Raw genomic sequence first — 16,970 nt, 5'->3', positions numbered from 1 at the left:
TATTTTGGATCCTATTCAACTTCCTGTTATACTGTTCTCTGCAAATATACAACTACAACCTGTTCCTTTTGACATTTGTGAGGACTTTCTACTAACTGGATCCTAATTTAGTCTTAGTGAATTTCTTCTCACCTACTCTGCTTGGACTTTATCCTTTTCTATAGAGACAACCATGGACCTATAAACACTGTAACTGTGGATAACTCTCCTGACATTAAACCTGCTCCAACATCAACCATGAGTACAAATGCTTCTGCTCTGGAACTATAAGACTCACCATCTTCTACTAACTCTAGGACTGCTGCCATGTCAGCTATGATAGATTTACTGTCACTCTGTGTAATTTGTACTCAACCAAAACATTCCTCTTATGCAAATAAGCCATGGTGTCAGAACTGTTACCGGTTTTATAAGAGATTCATACTACCAGTTGATTAAGGATGCCTTCTTCACAGGACCTGTGAAGCACTTGGAAACCATCCTACAGTTACAGACCTTCTCCTTTTTCACTATTTTAGGTTTCAAAAGTGTATTGAAGCAGACTTGAAATTAAGATATGATACCTTGACCCAACAAGATGCTGTGTTTGGTCCTCTACCTATTCAAAGCTCACATCCTTCATTTTTTTTGGTATATTGCAGCATCCCTATTGTGCTTGTTGCTTTTATCTTAACTCACAATTCTACTGTTATTCTATTTTTTCCTTTGTAATTTTATTAACCCCCAATCAATGTTCTGTACTCTTCAGAAGTTATACCCATTTACTTTGTTGTGATGCACCTTTTGCTCTGTCCTTGAGTTTTGAATGATCCATAAAAAGAATCCTCACCTTTTTGCTTTCTATCAGAGGAGGGATAATGTGAAGCTGAAATCCTATACCTCTTACAATTCTGATATTTTTTTTATAAATCCTTTAATTCTGTGATACTATATATCTCTTTTGTACTGGTATTGTACACCCATACTAGCTGGCTAAGCTGGGCATCTTCCTCATCTGCTCTGGTATGGCACTGGGTCAGAGACTTAGGTTTACTTCACAGGTTTCTGCCTCGTAACTGTTAAGAATAGCCTCTCTTTATGCTAACCCCTGCTGACTTATCACAGCATGTAGTACTTCCATGCTAAGAGTTGAGGTTACATCAATGGCATGACTGGCACTGGCCATGTCCATTGGAGGTATAAAGACACAGGGATCAAGACACAGAACCAAGTCACTGGACAATTTACTTGAGTTGGAGAGGACTTTCTTACTGACATCACTTCCTGTATAATTAGCTATATGAGAGGTTTCCTCACAAGGCTAAATAAAGGTCTCCTGGTCTTAACTGGAGTCTGGCCTTATTGGGAGATTGGATCCTTCTCTCAATAAACCTATTTCTTTTTGGCTTGGAGACTTTGTTTTACTTTTTGACATAATAAATTTTCACCATATAGCTAACCCATTTATGTCACTAAAACTTTTCCTCTCCAATTAAAAGATTCATCTTGGGTATTTTTCACCACTGAGACATAATCATTATTTTTCTTCTGTATGTGCCAACTGCATATCTATGCCCTTTATATGCAGAAATATAAGCAAGTGATATTATGAAAAAAAGATCATGTGGCTCAGGGCATAAACTGAATCTGTGATTTCATTGGTACCCATAATTCTTAGATGTTAAAACAATGCATGTCATCAGAGGATAAAATGGATTTAATGATGGAATAGTTGTGCTGGCAGAAAAAAAAGATGATCAAAGAAAAGATATTTTAAAAAAGATAAAGATCAGTTAGATAATGTTTAGAGAAGTGCAAGTAGGATAATGAAAGAAGTTGAATCCATTCATGTCATACAGATATAATTTGAAAGAACTGGACATGGTTATCTCAAAGAAAATAATAGATCAGGGGAACAGGAGAGAATAGTAGCATTTTTAAAAATATATAGAAATGAAACTTATCTGGATTGGCCCTAAGGGTGAAACAATAGTTAAAGAGGAAAATTTAAACCCAATGTCAGGAACAACTTACTTAACATTAGAGCATTTCAAAGTGGAATGGGCTACCTGAACAGGTGGTAAGTTCTCCCCTTTTGGAGGTCTTCCAGTAGTGCCTATAATGAACCTTTGTCACATATATTCTATTAGGGAGTCATTTTATGTGTGAATTGGACCAGATGAACACAAGATATATTTCCAATTCAAAATCTGAGATTCTGTGAATATGAGGAATTCAGAAAAAAAAAAAAACATGAGAAGACATATTAACTGAAGGAAAGTGAAGTAAGTAGAATGAATAAATAATGACTACAACTGCTTTATCCATAGAAGTATGGTCCCTTCAGGATTGATGACCATGCAGAAGATACTGATAGAGGAAATTACATAGGAAAAATCAGGTTGATGAAGGACACAGATTTCTCAGATTATCACATGCCATTTCAGAAGTAAGATGGAAATCTTAGAATGGTTCTGTGGATAAGCAGCAATCTGGGCCAAAAATTGGAAAGGAGAAAAAGAAGAGGTCTACATTATGTTCATGGATTTAATCTACACTTTTACAATCACGCAACTTTTCCTTGTTGCAAGTCCACATTACATTTAAAAATATTATCCTGATTATATCACATAACTATGATTCACAGAGCATTACAGTCTCATTCGAGTAATAACTATAGACTACTTAAAGGACAACAGAGAGATATATTGTGGACATAAGGAAGCTGTAGCATCTTGCCCATGAAGACATGCCCAGAAGATGATATGTGAATGACATCTTCAAAAATGAGTGTGGTTGCAAATAGAGGTGGGCCAATTGTGTAGCAAGAGCAAAGGATAATGAACACCCTATATGCTATACTGGTAGTTATGGCATTAATGTTAACCAAACATATAAAAATTGTTTACTATGAGCCAGGCACCATTTTAGGCTCTGGAGATACAAACACAAAAATGAAACAGTGATAGAAGGAATCCTTCAACCACTCTGTGGCCCCTCTATGGATGATTTAGACAAGAATTTCTTGTGTCAGAAGAAAATACAATTTTTAGCTTGTTCCATGTAAGGGAAGAATACACATTGAATGTATCATAGATACACTGAAAAATCAAAATATCTTTATATAGACTTTAGATATAGTGTTTTATTTCAAAGTTTAGTAATGTTTCACTAAAGTTTTGAAAAGATTTATTACTCAAGAGCACACAGGAACCCAATCAATCTCTCTTTTTCCCCCCTAACAATTCATTCTGAGAGGCTTCACTTTCTGGCATTAATTTGGGTTAATATTTCATTTTTCAATAGTGCTAAATATAACTTTATTAAGACTTACTAAAGTTGTCAAATAATAACAATTAAGTATATGTGATAGAACGACCCTATAGGATTTACTCAAATATTGCTCTTTTTACCTTTCTTCATCTCTCAAATAAATTAATCCTAAAATCTGATAGCAGCCATCATTGTAAGAAGTATAAGAATCCTCCTCTTTAGAGTTTATTTTATTCCCCAGAATGCTTGATGCCACATTAATCCAGGGATCACTCAGGCAATTGTCCAAAATGGTTTGACACTATGTCTCTTGTTTCTCCCTCTCCTCTATTTTTGAATCTTGTTTTTCCATACAACATAAGTGATAAAAAACTTTTTAATGGTAAATGGACAATGGAAATGATGCTGATACCAACTATAAATGATTATATCCTGTTTAGCTAACATAAATGGACTGCATAATTAAGGAGAGCAAAAACTAGAAAATGTCTTAGAAAACAATTATGCTGCCCACTCATTATGATTATTCAAGATTCTTTGGAAAACTTAACCAATAGAAATAACTTTGTTAATGACTCTTTGATAATATACACTAGGTGAGGCATGAATGAAAAAGTTATATACCTGCCAAAATATTTGCCACTGTGATGAATAAAGGACAGGATGAGATGAGGAGGGCTTCTCAGTGGATTGAGACTTCCTCTAGATGTTCCTCTTTGCAGAAGATGTTAAGTTAATTGCACCAAAAGTTAAAATAATACAGAAGCTCCCCAAAGAAAAGTAACCATTCAAAAGATTTGGGACTATCCACATACACAGAATGACCAAATGGTTAAAGAATGTCTATATCCCTGATTTCATTATATATTGAAATCAGCACTCTTGGACTGTAGGACAATAATATACATGGAAAATGAGCTAGTTTCAGTGACTTGGTGAAAGGGGAGAAAGAGTTGCATTGTTAGGGGCAGTTGCAAAACACTTTGACCCCAAGTTTTCCATGAAAGCAAAGATATATCTTTTCTATACTAACATTTTACTGGTGTTGCTATAAGACAGCAAGATATAAAATGCCACTGCTTTTAAAGAACTAAACTAACTCCCATCACACAGAAGGCAACAGAGAAGAACATAGTCAGTGGGAGTAGACTGCAACATATAAACAGTGAGGAATTCTAATAAAAGAGCAAGAATAAAAAATTTCATCAAGGAATTGTATGACAGTAGAGAAAAGAAGTTGGTCTTTTGGCAAGGATGGAAAATGAAAGGTGGCCCACTAGTGTGTTCCATGAGGTCCCTCATGATTTCAGAAAAAGGTCATAAGGTTATGGATAGACTCTCTGAGGTGAACTTATGGAAGGACATTGATAAGAGTTGGACTAGTTGAGGAGGCATGAATGAGCTACAATATGCATCATGGAAAGGAACATCTAAATCAATAAAATAATGGATTCCTTTGGGCCATTTTGGTGATCTCAAATGTGGAATTTAATAGCAATCAATATTATATGATACTTTCAGGGGCATGTTGAAACCAGTTTAAAGAGATTCAGAGAGATTATTGCTGAATTTTTAGTGGGATTATTTATACCTTGAAAATAGGTAAAAACTACAAACTAGGGCTTGATATTTTGTTTTCTTGAGTTAAAAATGATAAAGACAATGTTAATAATTACATTCAAATTTAAAAGTGTATTGAGGGGGACTTCTGTGTAAACATGGTGGCAGTCTAGGCACAGGACTCTTCCTCTCCTCACCACCTACCAATTCAGACTACCTCAAAAAGCCAAAAAAAACCAAACTCATATGAACAAAGGGACTCTACAGTAGGGTGCAGCATTGAAGGTACATGGGATTTGGGCATTTCCACACCATAAGGGGGTGAAAGAGCTACCACAAAAATGAGAACTGATCCACCCTCCCCCACCCCACCTATGGAGCCAGAGTCAGAGCCAGCACAAGCTAGAATCAGAGAGTGAGTGAGGGGCACCTCTGGGTCCTTGGAAGCTGACTGAGACCGCTGAGGACCTACCCCTGAGAGAATCTAGATCTGAAGCCCCAGCAGGCTGAGAAGCCCAGACCGTTGGCACTGTCAGGGAGATAACACAGAGAGGGGGCAGCAAACAGTGGAAGCTTCAGAGACTTGAGAGCTGGCCTCAGCCAAAATCCTTGCTCCTTAGCTCCATACACAGAGAGCCTGCCCATTTCACTCAGCTTTCAAACTGGAAAAGGAAGGAAAAACCACCACAGTAATGGCAAACAGTGCCCAGGAACATCAACTTCCCAACACCAAGAAAAACAAGAAGAAGGGGTTGACCCTGTATAATTTTTACAGAAGAAAAACCCAGGCTACAGAGGAAATAGAAGAGGAAATACAAATAAATGCACCAAAAGCTTCCAAAAATGGAAATTGTGCACAAGCTATTGAAGAATTTAAATTGGAGCTTATCAAAAATATGGAAGCCTTCTGGCAAGAAAAGTGGGAAATAGTTAAAAAAAGAAAATAACAGTTTAAAGGACAAGAATTGCCAATGGGAGAAACAGCTGGACGCCATGAAAAGCAGGATAGACCAAACAAACAAACAAAAAAAAACAGTCCTTAAAGACTAGAATTAGGGAATTGGAAGCTAATGATCTTGCAAAACAGCAAGAATTAATAAAGCAAAGTAAAAAAAAACTGACAAAATAGAAAAAAAAACATAAAATATCTCACTGAAAAGATGATGGATAAGGAAAAGAGCACAAAGAGACAATTTGAGAATCATTGGTCTACATGAAAAACCCAGAAATAAATAGAAATCTTGACATAATACTACAAGAAATCATCCAAGAAAACTGCCCTGATGTTCTTCAACAAGAGGGCAAAATAGACATTGAAAGAGTTCATAGAACAGCCTCTACACTAAATCCTCAAAGGACAACTCCCAGGAATGTAATTTCCAAATTCAAGAGCTTCCAAGCTAAGGAGAAAACTTTATAAGAAGCCCAAAAGAGATAATTCAGATATCAAGGAGCACCAATCAGGATTATACAAGATCTGGCAGCTTCCACACTAAATAACTGCAAGGCTTGGAATATGATATTCAGAAAGGCAAGAGAATTGGGTTTTCAACCAAGGATCACCCATCCATCAAAACTGACTATATACTTCCAGGGGAAAGTATGGGCTTTCAACAAAATAGAAGATTTCCAAACATTTGTAAAGAAAAGACCAGAATTAAGTGGAAAGTTTGATATCCAAAACCAAAGATCAAGAGAAACATCAAAAGGTAAATTAGAAAGAGAGAGAAAGGGGGGAAATGTTTTTTCTTTTAATTAATCAAACTTTCTTCCTTAAGGGCTTCAATAAGATCAAATTATTTATATTAGTATATGGGGAAAATGTTATTTGTAACTCTCAAAAATTTTATTCACTATCATAGTAATTAGAGGAATCATTCACAAGAAGAGATTGGAATAATAAGTGCTATAAGAGGGCAACTAGGTAGCTCAGTGGCTTGAGAGCCAAGCCTAGATATAGGAGGTCCTAGGTTCAAATCTGGCCTCAGACACTTCCCAGCTGTGTGACCCTGGGCAAGTCACTTGACCCCCATTGCCTAGCCCTTACCACTCTTCTGCCTTGGAGCCAATACAGAGTATTGACTACAAGATGGAAGGTAAGGGTTTAAAAAAAAATGAGTGCTATAAGATGATATGCAAAAAAAAGAAAAGAAAAAGGGAGAGGGGAATCAAAGATGGCACCAAGAGACACTTGAAGAAATAAAATAAATGGATAATCTCTATCACACAAAGATATACATGAAAAGGACAGGGGAAGAAGTAGAGGAAGAGAGTGCTAATAGGTAATACTTAAACTTTACTCTCAGTGAAATTAGTTCTGAGAGAGAAGAGCATTTAGATCCATTGGGGCATTGAATTCTATCTTACCCTACAGGGAAAGTAAGAAGGGAAAACTAAGGGGGTTAGGAGGACAAGGAATACAAAAAGGGAGGGAAAAAGAGGTGGGAGAGAACTTAAAAGTCCCTGAAAGAATAAGAAGGGAACAAAAAGGGAGGGGGCAGAAAGGGAAACTTATTAAGGGTGGGGATTGTGGGGATGAATTAAAACAAACCACTGGTTTAAAAGGGTATAGCAAAAGAAGAGATTATGTTTAGATCAACATCTCACACTCTACACCAAGATAAATTCAGAATGGGTGAATGACTTGAACATAAAGAAGGAAAGTATAAGTAAATTAGGTGAACACAGAAGAGTATATATGTCAGATCTTTGAGAAAGTAAAGATTTTATAACCAAGCAAGAGTTAGAAAAAAATCACAAAATATAAAATAAACAATTTTGATTACATCAAATTAAAAAGTTTTTATACAAACAAAACCAATGCAAACAAAATTAGAAGGGAAATAACAAATCGTGAAAGAATCTTCTTAACAAAACCTCTGACAAAGGTTTAATTACTCAAATTTACAAAGAGCTAAATCAATTGTACAAAAAATCAAGCCATTCTCCAATTGATAAATGGGCAAGGGACATGAATAGGCAATTTTCTGTTAAAGAACTGAAAACTATTAATAAGCACATGAAAAAGTGTTCTAATTCTCTTATATTCAGAGAGATGCAAATCAAAACAATTCTGAGGTATCACTTCACACCTAGCAGATTGACTAACATGACAGCAATGGGAAGTAATGAATGCTGGAGGGGATATGGCAAAGTTGGAACATTAATGTATTGCTAGTGGAGTTGTGAATTGATTCAACCATTCTGGAGGGCAATTTGGAACTATGCCCAAAGGGCCCTAAAAGACTGTCTACACTTTCACCCAGCCATAGCACTGCTGGGTTTGTACCCCAAAGAGATTATAAGGAAAAATACATGTAAAAGAATATTCATAGTTGCGCTCTTTGTGGTGGCAAAAAATTGGAAAATGAGGCGATATCCTCAATTGGAGAATGGCTGAACAAAGAACAAATTGTGGTATATGTTGGTGATGGAATACTATTGTGCTCAAAGGAATAATAAACTGGAGGAATTCCATGTGAACTGGAATGACTTCCAGTAATTGATGCAGAGTGAAAGGAGCAGAACCAGGAAAACATTGTACACAGAGACTGATATACTGTGGTACAATTGAATGTAATGGACTTCTCCATTAATTGCAATGCAGTGATCATGAACAACCCAGAGGGATTTATGAGAAAGAATACTATCCACATTCAGAGGAAAAACTGTGGGAGTAGAAACACCAAAGAAAAACCATTGCTTGACCACATGGGTCAAGAGGGATATGTTTGGGGCTGTAGACTCTAAATGAACATCCTAGTGTAAACATAAACAACAGGAAATAGGTTCTGATCAAGGACACATATTATAACCAGTGGAATTGTGAGCCAACTAGAGGAAAGGTGATGTAGGGGAGGGAGGGATAGAATATGAGTCTTAATGTTCTAAATTGACTAAATAAAATTAAAAAAATATTTTAAAAGTGTATTGAGGCAAAAAAAAGAAGAGAAAATCTCTTTATATGGTCAAAATTTATAAGCCCATGTTCAGGTTTCTTCAAATGAGATAACTAAGTCTACAAGTTTCATGATGGAACTCAATATTATTATTAGGTAGGAAACAACTTTTATTTTATCAACCTAAAAATTCATATATTATGTAAAGGATTTAAGAACATGAGAAAAGATAAAAAAAAACATAAAAAGGACATAAATGACCAATTCCTCCTAACCTTGAATTTTAAAGGCATTTCAAAGGGCTTTCTGAGTAATTAATTCATAGTACTAAGTGGGGAGAATTAATTCAAGATCTCTTACTTTCTACCATTAGCATGACTTCAATCCTTCAGATGCAGCATGGAACAAGGTACTTTAAGTAATCTTATTTTTCACAATTTATTTTATAAGAAATATACTATCTGAATTCTTGTTCTTAGGAACTCTTAATCCTGGAATTGTCAACAAAGCCTAAATGTGAACATACTCTACTCTTACAATTCTTCTTAGCCTATATTGTCAATATATGGATACCTGTGCCCTGTGCTTCGTCAGCAATTCTATTAATGCCCCAGAGTCTTAGATAGAGAACATTTCTTCTCTGACCTATACTCTGAAAAGTAAATAGACTAATAAACATTGGTCATATAATAATCATCACTGTAACTAGTATTTATAGTCTTTATGATATACCACATACTAACTACATTACCTCATTTAATCTTCATAACAACCCTGTGAAGTGGGTACTGTTTCCATTATCCTTTTACAGCTAAGGGGACTGAGGCTAAAAGCTTTGTGATATTCTCAGGGCCAAAAAAACACAAACTACTAAGTGTCTGAAGTAGGTTTGAAACTCAAATTTTGACTCACAAAAAGCCCCGTGTTCTTTCTGCATGCTTATATTAAATTTAGGCTTGGACTGAATATTTAACTGGTCAACAGGGATTTAATTTCTAAATACCAAAAATGAATTACTAAAATAAAATGGAATTTATTGTAGATTATTTTTACAATAGAGAGAAGATATTAAGGAAGAGAGAAAAGGGGAGGGAGGGAGGGAGAAAGAGACAGAGAAAGACAGAGAGACAGAGAGACAAAGACAGACAGAGAGACAGAGACAGAGACAGAGACAGAGAGACAGAGAGAGAGAGACAGACAGACAGACACACACGACACACACACACACAGAAAGAGAGAGAGAGAGAGAGAGAGAGAGAGAGAGAGAGAGAGAGAGAGAGAGAGAGAGAGAGAGAGAGAGAGCACTTCCTCTGAGCCAGTTAGAAATTCTAAGGAGGCTCAAGATGATGGGCCTTTCCCAGAGGCTCACACTTCCAGAAAGGGCAAGGAAGGAAGTCAACCTTTAAACTCACCATGTTTTCAGTTCAATGAGCAGATTCCTTTATCAGCCTCAACTCCAGCAGGCTCCACTCCAAGGGTGTCTCTTTCAAACTCCCAGAAGACCAACCTCAAGAACCAATCATGTTCAGGCCCTTGTCTCTTTCTTTTAAAGACCTTTTTTTTCTGGTGTCACTTCCTCTAATTCCATGTCTTCCAATCACAGATGACTCTCTGGTCTAGACCTGCCCAGAAGGCAGTTAGTCAACTCTGATTCCTTACCACTATCACACAGGTGGGTCACAGACTTCCCACCTCACTATTAAGTAGGAGGTTTACACTCTTGGTGATCAGATGTAACATGGACTGACCTTCCCACTCAACTTTAAGTACTGTCCTTACACTTGGGGGATTAAATCAACAAATAGACAGGGGATTACAATTTCATCTTCACAACCAAGGAAGAGCTAAATACCTTCATTGTTACAATTATTGGAGAGCCAAATCCAATCCTTACACTTACCATGTATTTCCACTTCAACTTGTTAGTTCTGAGTGAAAGATCAGACCCACTCATCCTCCAGGATACAGGGTTGAATGTGATCTAGAGGGACAGAGGGAAAGCCTGAGTCTGTCTAAATGTCAGTCATCTATGAGGTATTCACAGTCATTGGGAACCAAACAGAAGAATTCTCCATGTCTTCTCAACAAAGTGTTTGTCTTCATGTCCCTCTTCTTGGGAATGCGTGTTTCATATGGTTCTAGATAAAAGTAATCTCATTGAATTAACTAAAGAAGTCTTTAAATTGATCCATCTCCTCTAATAAAGTCCCTATTACATGACTACAATCAGAAATGGCACATTTAAAAGCCCAAAACAAAATAAACATTTCCAAATTTCTTAAACAAATGCTAAACTAATAGGTGTCCTAAAATGATAAAATTTACCAGTGCTTTTCATAATCTATGCAAATCTCTCATCATGTTCAAAACAGAAACCATATATCATTTGAAAGGATCCCTTCTCCTCTGCTACCTCCACCACAGGTGTACTATTTTAAAGTGTGTCTTTCTTTCCAAGCAAATGAATTTTGGAATATTCTTGACTATTAGTTAAATTTTAAACTTTGCAGTAAGTCTGGAAATATATAATTTCTATGTCAATGGTGAAGGCAAAACTTGTCTCATGGCCACATTCTATATATTCCTTTATCCTCTCTTTGCACATCTGGCCTAACTTTTGCCTCTAGAGTTTACTATGGTCAGTTACCCAGAGAAAAGCATCCTTTTCTCTCATTTATAACAGGTAGCTCACCAAAAATAAATCATGCACTTGAACCTCTAGCAACCAAAGTCTTTTGGGATCATTTTTTTTATTATTGTTGCCAGTCTAGCAAGCCTTCCAAGGCTTTTTTGACTCTATAGCTAATTCTGTTTTGCCATATCCAATCCCTAAAAAGGACTCTTCAATCCCTTAATCTGAAACGCCTTACATCTATAATTCTATTTCCCTAGAGATATTTTTTCTGTGTTCTATATCTTGTCTTACAGTCAGGACCATCAGAGGGCTCTTCTTATGTGTTCCCTCAGAGGAATTTTCAACAACCTGTGTCTTTGGGCACCCAGCTGAGAGAAGAATTCTTCCTGAAAGCTTTCTCATCTCTATTTAACCTCACTATCCTAGTCTTCCCGAATTCCTCTATTTCTACAATAAGTGAGCAGTAATAGCCAAGATCAGTTCTAACTTCAATACTACTAATTTTTCCCTTTTTGAAAATTGATATCCTTATGTTCTTTCTGTCCTCTCTGCTGTTTACTTGTAACAGCTGATATTTCCTAGCAGATGTCTGTCTCACAATCCCCTGCCCTTAACTTCTGAGTTAAATCATGCACTTCATCATCTTGTTTTAAAGTTTTATTTTCTTTCTCACAATGGCTTTCTGGTCTCTCTAGTACATCAAGCTCCTGATTCCATTTTTCATTTTCCGTTTTTAACTTTTTCTTCCTTCAGTTAGCTATATATATTTCTATTTTTCTTGCTCCCTGGGCAAGAATCTCCTTTTCCCAATGACAGTGATTTTGGGACCACAGATTTAGAGCTATAAGCAAACTTAGAAGCAATTGACTCAGTCCCTTTAAATTTTTATAAATTAGGAAACAAACTGAAAGAGGATGAGTGGCTTACCAAAATCATAGAGCCACAGGTACTTATGGGATTCAAAACTTTTTCCCCACATATTGTTTTAAAGGAAATTTTAATCTTCTATTTTACCAATACCAAAACCTGACCCCTATTTTTAGCAATCTACTCTATTTCCTTTTCTGTATTTACTTCTCTGAGCAATTCAGTGTCTATGTACAGTGTTTATGCAAGTAAGGTGACTGAAAGATAGAGTGATATATATATATGTATACAACATTTATATTTTATACAGATATACACATTGATACACAACAATTACACATATATGCCATTTATGCATATTTTCTTATATATATACACCAACTGATAATATGTCTCAGAAATACTCCATTAGATTCTTCCATCAATGTTAAGACTAAACCTTTAATGATTTCCAAATCTAATTAATTAATCAGTTTTCAAACCATCCAACTAGTTTAATTTCACCCATAAAACTCAACTAGTTCACAGGAACATAGTATGAGTAACTTTGTCAAATATATCAAAGTCAACTCACCTAAAATCTAGCTAAGTCATATTTATAGCAATCCTCTAATCTACCACCTCTATGAAGTTGGTAGGTTCATTATGATCATTTTTGGGATGTCTACTAACCAATGCTTTCACAATATATCTTAGAATTTCACCAGCAATAAAATTAATCTCATGTGTCTATAGTTTATAGAATTCATTCTCTTCTTTTTAATAAACCAGGGAAATATTTCTCTTTCTCCAATTTTATGTCACCTATTTCATTTTATATGAACTTTGGAACAAGTCTTATTCTTCAACAATTCATATTCAACAATTCAACAATTATATCTGTCAGGTCTATTAGGACTCTGAGATGTGCTTCAGTGAGCCTGGTCACTTCAATTTATCAAAGACAGCTAGGTGCTCTGTTATCATCTTCTTTTCCCCAATTTATCTTAAGTATTAACATTATACTAACTAATTTTTGTTCTGTCTTTTCTGATGCAAAGATCAATTCCCTTATTAGAGAAATAGACAAAACATAATTGATACCCTCTGCCTTTTCTACATGTTCATTTTTATGAACTCAACTACTTTAAACAAAAGTACTATTCTTTCCTTCATTATCTCCTATTCTCCAATGTGAGAAAAATGTAATTTCAGAATGTTTTTTGAGTATATCCTTAGTTTTCTTCACCAAATTTAGCTCATTCTAAGAATCAGTGCTTTTGATACTGTTTTTGTGGAACTGTGTCATGCATTCATCTTTAAGTTTCAGAAAAAACAGGATGATAATGAGAAATAAAAGGAAAAAAAATACTGATCTTAGAGTCAGTGCTGAATGCAACAGAGGCCCTACCTGTCCCTGCCCCATGATCAGAATTTATTTGAGGCAATGGGAGCTGCTCTTGTGGCTTCACTGTACAATTGCTATTGCTAGACCTGGAGCCTGCTGTTCTAACTAGATGTCACAGCTCCCTGGAGCCTCCCCACCTTTCCCAGTTTAAAGGTATTCAGTAAAACAACATAACCCTGACCATCACTCCTCTCAGTTGCTGTCTCTCCAGAGTATTCCTACCCATTGAAATTCATTTAAAACCTGTCCCTTCTAACTCTCCTAGGCACTCTAGTATTTCTGTGTTGCTCCATAGTATGTTAGATTGCAATGATCTTGCTTTAATTAAATACTATTGTTGTTGCTACTTTGGTAGTGTTCTTTTTTTTTTCAAATTGACATCAGGAAAACCAAGATTCAGTTATTCTCTTAATAATCATTATCTTTTTGACCATGGGTAGGTTAATCAAACTCTTCAAACCTTAGTTCTTATTATAAAGTAGAGACGGTAGTTTTTTTGAGGTTTTTTTTTTTTTTGAGGCTCATCTGAGATCATCTAATGCACAGTTACTAGCAAACTATTACCTCTATATACATGTAAGCCAATATTATTCTCCATTATTTGCTCTTGCTTCTATCTATTGCATTCCTCTACCCATTTTTTTCTTTTATAGGCAAATTCAAGAGTGAGCCAGTGGTTTGTTGATATCAAGATTAAGAGAAATTTAAGTCCTACTTCCTTTTAGTCTGCCCTGTATTAACTTTGGAAAGATCCAACCTTTTTAGTTGGCCCTGGGCCGTGCTTCCTTCCTCAACTAAAGTCTATACTTCTCCTTCTCATTTAAGATATGATTGGGCCTTGAAAAGAATGTGAGAAATGAAATTACAAGAGGCAACTGCCTTTGAGGAAATCTCTACTGTTTTTACTCAGCTTTTTTTTCATCACTGAAATCTGCTTAATCATGGCTCAGGTATTTCCTAGGAGAGTGGTGCAGACATATACACTTTGTTCCCCACTTAAGAAGTGGAATGAACCAAGTGACCACATGTCCAAAATATTGTGGAAGAGATTCCAGTTCTTGCATAGGTATGACCAAGTAGCATCAGAAGTTCAGTTTCCTCTGAGGTTCTATATTTCTATTTCAATATGGAGGGGTTCCCATTTATCACATATCTTAATAAATAAGGACCTTACTATTTTTATTAAGAGAGATTCCTATTCAGGTACAGTTGTTGGATTCTCACAGCCATATATAAGACAATTTGCCTTCAATAGCAGAGAAGCCCTCAGATCTCTCAGCACATTTTTGTTTGTTTGTTTTGCTTTGTATATTTTGCTTTGTTTTCTTTTGTTTTAAAGTTTGACTATTGGCAATCCACAATCACGAAAAAAGTTTGTATCAGTCCTCAGAATTATCATCAACAGTTAGAACCTTGCCATCCCCTTTAGTGTGACCTTTTTTGCTAAGATAATATCAAACAGAAAACAAATCCTATAGTCCTTATGTGTTGATTGATAAAAAAAATTATACAATGCAATATGAGTATATCTGTGTTATGACTGATGAAATCACAGGCCCTTAGAGCAATGAAGCATTTTTACTTGTTCCTGAAGATGTGAAATCTTAAGATTATGGCAGGAAAAAAATCATTTAAAGTAATTATTTCTACATATCTGGATGTTTGAGATCATGTAGCTATGACAAACCTGTCAAACTTTGACATAGGATCAAATGGACCATAGAGTACAATTCAAACAACCACTTTCCTTGAGTTGAAAAGGAATTGACAAACAGAAAAATTCAGGTGACTTGTAACATATTTCAACTTCAGTATGGAAAAAGAATTCCCTACAAAGAACTGAAAAACATCACCCAAGATTCTAATCAACCAAAAGTAGGGGATAATTTTCAACTGATAAATGCTTCTAAGATTCTTTTGTATTTTAACATTTCTTTTGGTATATAGGAAATACTTGATTCATATTGTACAATGAGTACTTTTCTACTTTCTTCCCCCTGTGGAAACCTAGACCTAATCTACAAATAAATCATCCATGGGGTGATGAGGTTTAGGTTTAATAAGCCAAGGAGTATGAAAACAAACAAACAAACAAACAAACAAACTCATAGCCTAATCCCTCTCAGTAAAGGCCAAAGTAATATCTCTAATTAGAGTCCCAATATCAAACCCATCCATGTGCCTGGAACCAGGGTAGAGGTGCTATTTGGAGGAGTATTTGTGATACCCCTACCTCAATGGGTCCAGCAGTTGTCCTCCAGTGTTAGTAAGGAAAATGGTCAAATAATGAATGCTAAATCAAAAAACCATGAACATTTACCAAATATAAATAGGAACTCCGCCCCAATAAATAAGAATCCTCACAAATCTCTGGTGACTTGGCTACGGAAATAAGGCAATGGCAATTGATGTGCCCATTTATCACTACTTCTTCAGAGACTTTTGTGTTCTCACTAAACACCATTAATACACTCTGCATGTGTGACTAGGAACAATCAGTGCTAGGAGATACCTTTCAACAACCCAGAACAGTTTAATATTATCAAGGTTACAGCTGTACATGTTCATAAATAATTCATTTAAAATGCATTTTTTAATTAAAAAAATAGGTCATATGATTCATTTCTTAGTCCTCTGGGTAACCAGTACATCATTGGGGAATGATTCATTAATACCTTCCCTATATTCTGCAGTCAGCTTTCTCATATTTGTTCATAAATGAACTGAGTAATACTGCCAGTGTCTTCCAGGATTTCATTGCAAAATTCACAGAGGCACCTTTGAATAGCACCTCCATAGATTTAAAAACAATATGGGCTCATCATGTTCCAATCCACAGATAGCAACCATGCAGTGCTTGGAAACCATTGTACATTTATCAGGCTAAACTGGAGTTGAGACTTGGCAGCCAGGAAACTAGGACATCACATTTTACTTATATATAACATTACCAGGAACTGTGCAGTCACACAATGAAATACCAAACAGTTGGGGAAATCTGTGATTACACACATCTATTTCTACGTCTTAGGTCTTTTGGGACTGTAAGACAAGAATAGAGTAGCAATTGAAAATCTCTTTTCAGGGACATTGGTAAGCAGATATACACGTGACGTTTCTTTTAGGACACCTAGAAATAATATTTCACTCAGGAAGCTCTTCCTTAGGTCTGCTGCCTTGGAAGGAGAAAATAGAGAGAATAGAGTGGCTCCATTTAATATATTAGATTCAGGAAAGTTGCTTTGCTCAGTGACTGACTGAGAGATTGCTCCAAAGAAGTACTGTGATTTTAGGAGGAAAGAACACATTAGGGCAATTAGTTCAGTTACCAAGAGCACTAAGATCCCTGATAAAATTCACAATTCAGTTA

The sequence above is a fragment of the Monodelphis domestica genome, chromosome 2, assembly GCF_027887165.1.
Source record: "Monodelphis domestica isolate mMonDom1 chromosome 2, mMonDom1.pri, whole genome shotgun sequence".
NCBI lineage: Eukaryota > Metazoa > Chordata > Mammalia > Didelphimorphia > Didelphidae > Monodelphis > Monodelphis domestica.
This window is presented reverse-complemented; position numbering follows the sequence as displayed.